The sequence below is a fragment of the Euprymna scolopes genome, chromosome 44 (genome assembly GCF_053919585.1).
Source record: "Euprymna scolopes isolate OS-2025 chromosome 44, ASM5391958v1, whole genome shotgun sequence".
NCBI classification, from domain to species: domain Eukaryota; kingdom Metazoa; phylum Mollusca; class Cephalopoda; order Sepiida; family Sepiolidae; genus Euprymna; species Euprymna scolopes.
The window spans coordinates 14,546,096-14,558,595 of record NC_136525.1 but is presented as its reverse complement, the minus strand read 5'-3'; the positions used below and the strand labels follow the sequence as shown (position 1 = coordinate 14,558,595).

Genomic DNA, 12,500 nt, shown 5'->3' with positions numbered 1-12,500 from the left:
CACACGCACATATATATATGCACATAGACATATGCGTACACGCGCATATATATACTAGCAGGGGTACCCGGCGTTGCCCGGGTGTTTAGAGGTGTGTATGTAGGAGGGAGGGGCCTGTTTTAATATTATAAAAAAAAACAGGATGTTATAAAAAAACTGGAAAAACCAAAACAAATCAAACCGTGAACAAATGTAATTAAAAAAAAAGGGGGGGAGGTGGAAAAAAGGTTTAGGTAGGAAGACAGGCTCGAACCCGAAGCATCGAGGCTAAGGCGGAAAAAAAATGCCTGACATGTCACCTCTACGCCAAAGAGACACGCAATTGAGAACGGATAACATTAACCCTTTAAAAACACTTGCAGGTGGTTGAAACTAACGTCAACGTTTTCTAGGTCAAACATGACGTCATTGTCATAGTAGCAGGAGGAGACCGAGTTTAGGGTGAAGGCACACACACACACACACACACACACACACACACATATTTTAGCTTTTATATTTATAGATGCCCCCCGCCCTGGTTTAGCTAATATATGACACATAAAATTGAAAGGAATCAAAAAACAAAACAAATGTGAAAGAATACCAAAGGAAAAAAAGGAAAACAAAAAAAAAAGTTACCACGTAAAATGCAAATATGTTTATTCAAATCTAATTTTTTTGTTATTTTGTTTTTCCATTAAAAAAAAAAATCCAAAAAATAAAACTTATCGTGTCTAATGAAAATATGCTAATTAGATTTTATTTATTTTTCTTTGTTTCAATGAAAAAAGAAAAAATGAATAAATAAAACCAGAAAACTGATAGTGTTATTTTTTTTTTAATGTTGGTTTGTTAACCAATTTGAATGTCGTCTGATTCCAATATCGATAGCGTAGTAGTAATTGTGCTAATGAAACTCTCAGAGATGCAATGTATAGAAATGAATAATGAATGAGTAACTAATCCGAAAATAGGAAGTCAGCCCCCCCCCCCCTAGTATCACGTATGAAATCAGTGCAAACATAATAGAAGTATAAAGACAGTAAATAAAATATTGAAGTGGTTAATCGGTGCAATATTTGAAGAACGCTGTGGGCTGACTGTTAAAGTTTCTTGTAAAAACTGGAATCCAATGTTAGTTTGTTTCGTTTAAGTAATCCTTCGAATCGGATCCTGTGCTAAAGTGTGGGGACATTACATTTGAATGTAATGTCGTGATTTTTAATCCTATTAAGGTCAAATTTACACGAGAAAAAATGAGTTCATTTTATTTAGATAGATAGATAGATAGAAGATAGCTAGATAGAAGATAGAAGAGAAGATGTGTCTATAATATAAAGCTGAATGTCTGTGTGTGTCTGGTCACGAATAGGCTCCTATATGGTTGACTATTTTAAAAAATTGATTACATATGATAGAAGATGTATCGAGACACAGGAATGGGCATGTTTAACCTGGCAGAAGGGTGATTCATTAAAATTGTTCGCGCATGGTCCACAAAGTATGGAAATTGTGTGGTCTGCATACGTGCCTGGTCCACAAAGTATGGAAATAAAAAATTTAAAAATTAAAAAAAAAAACGTTTACAAGTGTTTTTGATATAGATGTACATAAGAATACTTTGATAAGTATGTTTTAACTTAAATAGGGATGGTATAATAAAATTGTGGGGTCTGCGTTCGCGCCTGGCCTCCATAGAATGGAAGTAGGCACAAACTTTAATAAAGACTTTTCATATCTATCTGCGTAAGTATACTTTGATAATTATGTGTCAGTTTGAATAAATATGGTATAATAAAATTATGGGGTGTTCGTTCGCGCCTGACCTCCATAGAATGGAAATATTTCACAAAGTTTAACAAGGTTTTTTTAAGGCCGTTGATATTCGCAGCCGGCTGCGGCTATTCTAAAATGCTATTCGCAGCCAGTCGCATCAGCTGACCGGAAGTGACGTCAGACAAATCATAAGTAAATTCTTGGCTAGAATTGTAAAAATAATTTGTTTTCTTTTGTAATAGAATTTAACAATTTCTTTCATTTTGAGCTGCTTTTTTCTCCCGTTTATTTTTGTTTTCTACAATTAATAAACCAGTTTACAAGTAAAAAATAAGTTGTTTTAATTTTTAATTACCAACACAGTGGCGAATTTAATTTTTCTCTCTCCCATTTTTTATTTTGAGCGGAGAATTTAACATGTCTTTTCATTTTAATTATTTGTTTTAGTTTTTCAGCGGAGAATTTGGGGTACTCATGCAGAGAACGGCATGGGCGTGGCTTATCACTTGCTCAGTTGCGAAATATTTTTGTTTTTAGTAAATAATTTGTGTTTTTTAGCAAAGTTTATTTTTAATAAAATTAGCGTATTTACTAATATTTTTGAACCGCGATATTACCATTCTTTCATAACACCGATCACTTTAGTCCTGCCTTCTTACACAGGTTTTCGGGTCGCTGACAACGAATCTGATAATCAACCCCACAGCAAATTTACCGTTTAGATGGTATTAACCCCTGGAGACTGGCTCTATCTGTCGCCATTTTACAGGCTTCGTTGCCCGCCCGCTAGGACAGCGGCGCTAGGTGTATCAGAATTTTAGGCGGAATTTTTGACACCCCCAACAAAAAAGTGGGTTGTTTATTTTCCTTATGAAATATATTTCCAAAATAAACTATTACAGTCGTTTAAAACATAATAGAAGTATTATTTTTTATTTTTTAAAAACAATGTTTACAAAATGTCTAAGCGCGTTTCTCCGATGTTACAAGCAGCCATTTTTTTACGTATACAAATACATTGATTTTTACGAGTTCACTTTTTAAAAACTCTTTTAACTTTAAAAATCGATCTAAATTTTTCTATTAGTTCAATTTTTACGTAATTTTCAGGTTCAATGTGAAATTTTATGCTCTTTTCAATAAAGTGAATATAAATTTCTGGTAAGGTTTTTTTTTTATATAATTTTGAGATCAATACCGTCGACTCGACAACTTCCGGTTTCGCCGCCGGCCGGCTGCGAATAGCATTTTAGAATAGCCGCAGCCGGCTGCGAATAGTCACTTCGTTTTTTAATATAGATCCGCAGAATATTGTGATAAGTGTTTCAATGTGAACAGGTATGGTATAATAAATTATGGGGCTTATCTATTTTATTTTTACTTTCATCATATTTTGCTTTGGTTTTGATACCCCCAAATTCGAAGCTATCTCTTTACAACACTTCCTTTTCATAACCTATCATACTTTCATAAATCAGTCCATTTTCTGTAAGCTGTTTTTGAACCCAGTCAACGACGGGTACTTTTGCTAGTATATATATATATATATATATATATATATATATACTAGCATGGGTGCCCGGCATTGCCCGGGTGTTTGGAGGTGTATGCTGAGCAAAAAAAATAAAAAAAAAGGTCAATTTTATTTAATTTGACCCCTATTATGACCCCCTTAACATTTATTGTTTTGGACTCAAATAAACTTATTAAGTTAGATCCATGTTCAAGGAACCTATATCTAAAATTTCAAGTGTTTAGACCAAGAATTGTTGGAGGAGTTTGGTAGAGTTCTCAAAAGTCAAATCGTTAAACTTTAACCCCTTACTTGCTAAATTTCTTGCCGAAATCCGGTCACATCGATTTTCCCAAATCTCAGTACCCTGTATATCAAATTTCGAGTTTGTAGACTTAAAATTGACAGTTATTGCGTATGGAAATGTACACACACACACACACACACACACACACACTTTTATAGACATAAAAATAATAGATAGATTTGTTTAACAAAAATATATAAGAAATAAATAAATATATATAGAAACAATTTTGTGTTTACTATAAACTTTTTTCGCAAATATTATGCAAGTATAAATCATGTAGAATATCTTCATGAATATAATTACAGGTAATAGTTAGTTAAAGATGATTATCTCATTAAAAAATCGAAGCAACTAATAGGGAATTAATTAAAATGAATGTTTAAAAGAATATGCAAATTAGCTAGATCGTTTGCTAGTGAATGCAATTCCACAACCAAGATATAACAAAATTGTATTTTCTTTTTAAATAAATAGAAAAGAGGCTTGCCTTTTTTCTGTTGTACCAGTCAATGGAGAGGAAACCCTCTATACTGGGACAATTATTATTTTTGGTAACCAGAGTGCCCCTTTTTGCCTACTTTTAAGGGAGCTGGTTTTTACCCCACATTAAAAACGGCCTTGTGCCTAATTTGCTTTGGTGGGGAAGCAAATAAATACAATAAATAGAAAAGAGGGTTTTAAATATGAATATCGATACACACAAAAGAAAACCAGATTTATAGGAGTGTGTGTGTGTGTGTGTGTATATATATATATAGAGAGAGAGAGAGAGAGAGAGAGAAAATAAAAAGGAACAAACCGTATTATGTGTTCATCAACGTTTTGAACACATAATACTGTTTGTTCCTTTTTATTTTCTTTATTTTATTTTCTTTATTTTATTTTCTCTATTTTGTCGGAATACTATTTCCATTATTTTCATCATATATATATATATTGGCTGCACAAGACCAGGGCCTTATGACAAACGCCTTCAAAAAGATGTGTGGTCTAAGCAACAATAATAAATGCAGGTTCTGTAGCACTGAGGTTGAGAGTGTGGGCCACCTGATTTCTGGTTGCAAAGTCCTACTTGGAGACGGTTATTATACAGATCGCCATAATGGAGTTTGCAAATACCTTCACTGGAAGATATGTAAGAAACTCAACATTCAGTGTAGTAAAAAAATCCTGGGAACATATACCCGAACGAACAGTTGGGAATGACAACTACACTATTCACTATGACTAAATAATCCCTACTGCTACATATCTTGAAAACTCAGCTGTTAAACCAGATATAGTGATTTGGGACAGAGCAAACAAAAAAGCGACCGTAATAGAGGTCAGTGTACCCAATGATACAGGGCTTAACAGAGTTGAGAGGGAAAAGATAACAAAGTATCAAGGACTTATGTATGATATGAAACGAAATTGGAAATTAAAAGACGTTTCAATTATACCAGTCATCATAGGAGCAACTGGGCTTATGAAAAAGAAGTTTAAAAAGTACATAGGAAGCATACCCGGTGAACCAAGTGCAAGTGAAATACAAACGATTGCACTGAAAGGGACGGCTAGAATCCTGAAAAGATCTCTTGGTTGGACTCACTAAAATAGGGGTAAATGTCAGACATCTGGTTGGATGTCCCATCCCCTAGAAGAAAAAGTTTAAGAAAAATGAAAAAAAAAATAGACACACACGCGTGTGTATGTATATATATATATATATATATATATATATACATACACACACATGGACAATGGACATATGTGCGTGCGCACACACATTTTTTATAGTCTCTGTTGTGTCTTGATACATCCTGCTAGAGTGGCTGCGTATGAAGCGAGGGTTGAGCAACCTCTAAGCTCACCTCTCAACACTACGTGATTCCGGTGGTGAAGAAGAGTCCAGAATAATTGGAAACAATCGAATAGCACAATACAGCACTTGGAATTCCCGAATGGTCACCCATTTTAGTACTGACCAGGCTAGACATTGCTTAACTTCGATGATCTAACGGGAACTGGTGTGTCAACGTGATTGCCTCGTATACGCATACATACGCGCATATACACGCCCGAGCGCGCACACATGCATGCGCACGCACATGCATGCGTGCGCGCACTTGCATACACACGCAATCCTGGATATGACCTTAAACTATATCCAGTGGTGAGGCGCCAGCTTGCGGGCTTTTGGGAGTGTGGGACCACCCTTTAATTGCCATTGCTCCCAGGTCCACTCTGACCCGGAGTGGTAGTACCTATTAGGGTCCGAACTATGGGTTAAATAGAAACCGACTTGAAAACAACAAATATATTCTATTAAAAGAATTTTTTTCAAAATAACTGGATTCGACATTAAATAACCTGGAAAGGGTTGATATGCCGTAAAACAAAAACAACCAACCAACCAACATACACTTGCACACAGATGTCCAAAATTTTATACTAATTTTTTTTTTATGTTGTGTTTGTAAATTGTTAAATGGACATTTTTAGCCTCTTAATGACAAATCTTTTGGTGGGGAGTTAGGTGTGGGAAGTAAGGAGTTCCGGTGACTTAATCTCTATTTCGAGATTTTTTTTAACCTAAATTACGTACGAAATGTTTTCTAAAAAATGTGTGAGGGATGGGGGGGGTAACGAATTATTTAATAATTGTTGCTGTCATTTTGTTCCCCTGCGTATCCCAGCCCCATTTTCTCGTCACCAAAGCCTGGAGCCATGATTATTAATGAATCGGTCCACGTGAGATCTAGTTGTTGACTGCAGATGGGGTGGGTGGGGAGCTGGCCTTGCCCTGTCAAAATAGGCTTACATATATTTTGATTTATACAGATTTCGTATTTATTATTACAGAGCCAATTCTCTATGGATTATTATGTTGTACCTAATATATAGTACTGATTTCAAAATATTAAAGGAAAAAATGACTTCGGTGCCATCAGCTAGAGTCGAAACCAGAACCTTCAACGTTCCAGTCGCATTCCCTACCGTTTGTGCTATTGATAAATAAGAAATATTTAAAAGTAAACCGCTTCAAGCTATGAATGAACTTGCGCATGCGTAGGAGTGATAGAAATATGTCGGCAAGTTGAAATGAACATTTTGCATTTCAACTTGCCGACATATTTCTGTACGCGTTATTCATCCATCCAAACAAAGATTTTACTCGTTTCGGTGTTATGTCGCTAGTAGTTTAAGAGTTTATCGGTTAAATATTTTCACACGCATGCATACACCTGTTTTATTTATAAAGATTACAGAGCCGCTTAGAGGAAGCACTTGTTGACTTTATTCTGAATTTAAAATGACACACAAACACATCCATGCTTGTGTGTGTGTATGTATATATATATATATATATATATATATATAATGAAAATGAACTCAATTTTCCTTTTCACTTACAATTTAGAAATAGATTTGACTTTCTCCTTTAGCATCAAAATTAAGTCTAATGCTAATTCTGAAATGGCCTTTTCCCTGTTGACTACGGTATGTTGCTAGACCTGTGCAGTTCTAGGAGGTTGTAAGACCGAAATCTACTGGATTTACATACCAGTAGATATATTTCATTATTATGAAGTATATATATATATATATATAAATGCAATTTTGTCTGCGTGTGTATGAGTTCGTTCTTTAGACTCTGAAACGGCTGAACAGATTTTTTAAATTTACAGAACTTTAGTGTATAAGTCTGGGAGTGATCTTAAGTTTTCTCTCAGAATGCCCCCCCCCCCGATAATCGAAACAACATAGGGGTGTGAAATATTCGTTGATCATCATTCAATCCCGGGCAACGTCGGGTCTCCCTGCTAATGTGTGTGTGTGTGTATATATATATATATATATATATATATATATATAAGGTCATGTCATATGCTACTGGTACCATATAACCCAGTACTACCTGCCTCATGGTCGGGTCACCGGCAACTAAACTGGTTCCCTCACCAGACTTGTTTGGTGAGGAGGATGACTAGTCTCCCTGAAGGACTAAAAACAAGACCTTCCAAAGGGCGAATGAACCCTTTTTCGGGGTCAACAGCCAACTAGCACCGTGTGTGTTTGTGTGTATGTGTGTGTTGGGGCGGAGAGGGCTCCTGTAAGCCGTGGTGAAGGAAACCTTTCTAGGGGAAGCAAATCTCTGAAAACCATAAAGCGAGAGACCAGTACTCGCATTAAGCTGGTCTGCAGTTTAACTTTTTGCTGGCTATCTTGCTCTTGCTTGTTGCTGGATCTCGACATTTTGAACCGAGAGAGAGACTTAGCTGTCGTACAAAGCTAAGACTCTGTAACATCATCTGTGTATAGATACTCTCTCAGGCATTTGTCTATAAAAACGGTCGTGTGACACGTGGAGGCTTGAAATGCTGGAAACGTAATAATTGATCTCAATGACCGTCTTCAGTGTCATGCCTTCTTGAGCGTGTGAAATCACCAGCAGGACTAAAAGAAAAAGTCATTCTTGGGCTCATGGACTTTAAGTGTTTGAGGAGGTGGCACTCGTCTGACAAGACGTTGCAATCATATATATATATATATATATATATATATATATATTATATATGTCTTTTTTTTTTTTTTTTTTTTTTTTTTTTTTTTTCAAAACTAATATGCAAATGAGTTAAGCTTGAGATTTATACTGCTTGTACTCATGCAGCCACACAACTGCCACTCTTGCGTCTAATTGTTAAAACAACTTTTGGGCAGAATTCGACTTTGTTTATCAACCTAATCGCTTTCTGAAGTAATACAATGTTTACAACTCTTGTCTAACGGTTTGTATTCTTTGTAGAATATGCTTAGCCCCAAAGAACACCTCGGTTTCCGATATCGCTTTTTCTTTAGAGACGGGGATTTTTCCTGGCTCCCAAAATCAACAGACATTGGACCATTCTTGTAATGATCCGGTCCCTGTTGATTTTGCGGCAGGAGTTTAGTTCTGTGCAGTCCTAGGACGTCCGCTACTCCCAGATTTTTTTCTTCTCTCTCGGGTTAGTTTATTGCTTATCGCCTGAGGCGCCCTCATCGGGGATCGCCGACGGGGCTGCTCAGACTTTCTTTTTTCCAGGTCAGTGCCCTTTCTTTGGGGAGGGGCGCTGACTTCTCAACCCCACTTTCCGACCCTGGTGTCACAGTTCTTGCAGTGGGATGGAACTAAATAACTAGACAAATCTTTTTCTTCTTGATAATTCATTTCTCTTTGGAGGTCTGCAGACATCACTGGGAATGAGATTTGCAGAAGAGGATGGTTGCAAAAGCTATTCGAACTGCAATTTGTGTAGCTTTTGACATTGTTGCGATCGATCGGCTTGACACGGTGCAGTTCTTGGTGAAATGCTATGTAATAATATCCACTATTGGTGGTTCTTTTTTTTCTTAAGTTAATTGATGAACCTTGCGCATCTTAGAATACGTATGCCAAAACCTTACCTTCTGATGTTTGTGTCTTAGTTGCTTTTACCTGCTGCTGTCCCTTCAGCTGATTTGATGCAGCATGAAGTGCTGCATCCATATTTCAGCCACATCACTAATTGTTTTACTTTGAATCATCGACAAGTTTTTGATCAACTGTAAGCAAATACGGCATCGATCATCCAACATGAAGACCACAGCGTTCTCCTTGACAAATATTTATGCGAACTGGTGCATCTCCTTCCAACGCTCTCCTTCCTTTCCAACGATCAATCCTCTCTCCCCCGGACTTTTCCTCTGATCTCCCCACCCCAAACCTACGGAACTCCCCTCATCCTCGTCCTTTCCCCACGTCCACCCTACGAAAACCCTCCGTCTTTCCCCTCTAGTCCATACGGGACTCTGTTCCAGTGTCCCCCCCCCCTCCTAGTCCATACGGGACTCTGTTCCAGTGTCCCCCCTCCTAGTCCATACGAGACTCTGTTCCAGTGTTCCCCCTCCTAGTCCATACGAGACTCTGTTCCAGTGTCCGCCCCTCCTAGTCCATACGAGACTCTGTTCCAGTGCCCCCCCTCCTAGTCCATACGGGACTCTGTTCCTCTGTCTCCCCCCCCCTCCTAGTCCATACGGGACTCTGTTCCTCTGTCTCCCCCCCCTCCTAGTCCATACGGGACTCTGTTCCTCTGTCTCCCCCCCTCCTCGTCCATACGGGACTCTGTTCCTCTGTCCTCCCCCCTAGTCCATACAGGACTCTGTTCCTCTGTCCTCCCCCCTAGTCCATACGGGACTCTGTTCCTCTGTCCTCCCCCCTAGTCCATACGGGACTCTGTTCCTCTGTCCTCCCCCCCTAGTCCATACGGGACTCTGTTCCTCTGTCCTCCCCCCCTAGTCCATACGGGACTCTGTTCCTCTGTCCTCCCCCCTAGTCCATACGGGACTCTGTTCCTCTGTCCCCCCCCCCTAGTCCATACGGGACTCTGTTCCTCTGTCCTCCCCCCTAGTCCATACGGGACTCTGTTCCTCTGTCCTCCCCCCTAGTCCATACGGGACTCTGTTCCTCTGTCCTCCCCCCTAGTCCATACGGGACTCTGTTCCTCTGTCCTCCCCCCTAGTCCATACGGGACTCTGTTCCTCTGTCCTCCCCCCTAGTCCATATGGGACTTTTTTCCAGTGTCACCCCCCCCCCCTAGTCCATACGGGACTCTGTTCCTCTGTCCCCTCTAGTCCATACGGGACTCTGTTCCTCTGTCCCCTCTAGTCCATACGGGACTCTGTTCCTCTGCCCCCCCCCCATCCTCCACACGGGACTTTCTCCTTCTTTCTCCCCCGACTCTTCTTCTCAACTCTCTTCTCCCGATCACAGTTAAGCATTACTTCCGTCCGTCTTTTTCTTGCCGTTATCCCCCTCCCTCCCCGAAAAAAAAACCCAAAACTGTTGATCTCACCCCCAGGTTGTAATCGATACTATCACAGTTTTCACTGCTTTAACCTCCGATGATGCTTACATGCGTGACGCAACTCCACCTCTTCCATCGCCCCCAAATACTACCACGCTGCAAAACTTTAGTAGTAGTAGTGGCACGCTTACTAGCTTTGTTCAGAAAGATTCTCGAATGAATGTTTTCTTTATGTTCCTTCGTCTATTTCCTTCCTCGTGTCTATATAAGCGCACCCCACCCCCCTTTTTTTTAAAATTCCGTTTTACTCATTTTTTTATACACAGCATATGTGATATCGGTCGGCAGGTTAACTAATTTGCATATTGGTTTTGAAAAGCGACATTTTATTTATTTTTTTGTTTTTATTTATTTTTATTTATTTATTTATTTACTTATTTATTTATTTATTTATTTTACTTCAGTGATTGTTTTGAATTTAATATAAGAATTCTGTTTCATAATATTGCTTCATTTTCTGGACAAATATTTAGCATTTGTGGTTCCAATGTTCCTTTCTTTAGAAAGATCGACGTCATTTTCAACAAGTTGAGATCTATTTCTAAATTGTAAGTGAAAAGGCAAATCGAGTTTTTGTTTTGCCTTTTTTATGGTCACATTTGAATTTATTTTTTAATCGAAATTTTTAAACGTTAATATTTATAGACACCCAACGTGCTGCTACACAGACTTGACCCCCCCCCATATGTACCTATTTACTATGCCTCCCCACGGGACAGTTAGACACCAGGGTCGTTTTTTAACGTGGAGAAAAGGTACAAAAATAAAAATTGTCTCAGTCGTGAAGGATTTCTCCTCCACCGAAAGAGAACAAGAAATAGAAGTGCAGCAGCAAGCATCTGAAGAACAGATACTACACTTTGATCTTGACCAAAAGATGTAAGACGATGTAACTGTAATCTAATTTAATATCATCGCCGTATTTTTGTATGATTTAAAAGAAATTTCGAATAAACGAGTAATTCAACTTGGAATTATTTTTAGTGTTGCGATGATGAATCGGAATCGGGAATCATAAAAATCAGAGCTTTTTGGGGTATCGGAATCAGAAAAATTTTAGCCTATTTTCTGATGCCAAAAACTGATTCCTTAAATTATCATTTTTATTTGATTTTGGTTTAAGAAACCTTTTCCACTGCTTTTAGTAAATTAAAATAAATATTTATTGATTTAAACTTCCAGTATGACTAAAATCTCTAGATCACCTCCTCACAAATGTGTTTTTACGTTTGAAAAAAACATAGGCACATTTAAGATGTGTTTTTACAGTAATCGGGACAAAATAACACTTTTATAGTTTAATATTTAGAGATTTATAAAGATCACTAATTATTTTAATTGTTAAACAATCGCAAAACAAAAGCGACCCTCCTCCTAATACAAAACTGCTCAGTTGAGTGAAGGAATGAATGTTTTTGGACAATCTTTCAATATTTGTCCGATGAAGGATCGAACTTGAAAACGATACCCATCTCGTGAGGATCCGCCGTATGTGTGGAAAGTTTTTGCGAGACATACAAATACGCGCGTGCGCGCACACACATACACACACATTTTGCCTTTATATATTAGACTAGCCTAGGTGCCCGGCGTTGCCCGGGTGTTTGGGGGGGTGTTTAGCAAAAAAAAAGAAAGTGGTAGTGGGCAGGTAGGCTCGAACCTGTACCACAAAGGAGGAAAAGAAAGTAGGAACCCCCCCCCCCAAAAAAAAGCGTGACGTCTTGCCATTGCGTCCATCACCAAACCGGAAGTGGCGAAAGTTTTAATTAATGCCAATCAATCGAAAAGAGGGGGGCGACTTTCGAAAATATCGGTGAAAAAGGCGACCTCTCTCCTTGTAGAGAAGTGCCCAGTTGAGGGTGAAGCAATTAATGTTTTTAGCCAGTTTTTTCGATATTTGTCGTCCCAAGGGTCGAGCTTTAAAACGATACTGATCTTGTGAAAATCCGTCACCTCTGTCGAAAGTTTTAAGCAGACATACAAACATACATACATACATTTAAACAGCCAGGTGAGATTTATATAATAGACTAGCCTGGGTGTCCGGCATTGC

At 38.3% G+C, this 12,500-nt stretch overlaps 1 protein-coding gene across 5 annotated transcripts in view; it reads left to right on the top strand.

Moving 5' to 3' along the window:
* Positions 1-12,500, top strand: part of LOC145268699 (uncharacterized) — a 444,413-nt gene that overhangs the window by 150,007 nt on the left and 281,906 nt on the right. The gene's annotated exons all lie outside the window — the stretch shown is intronic.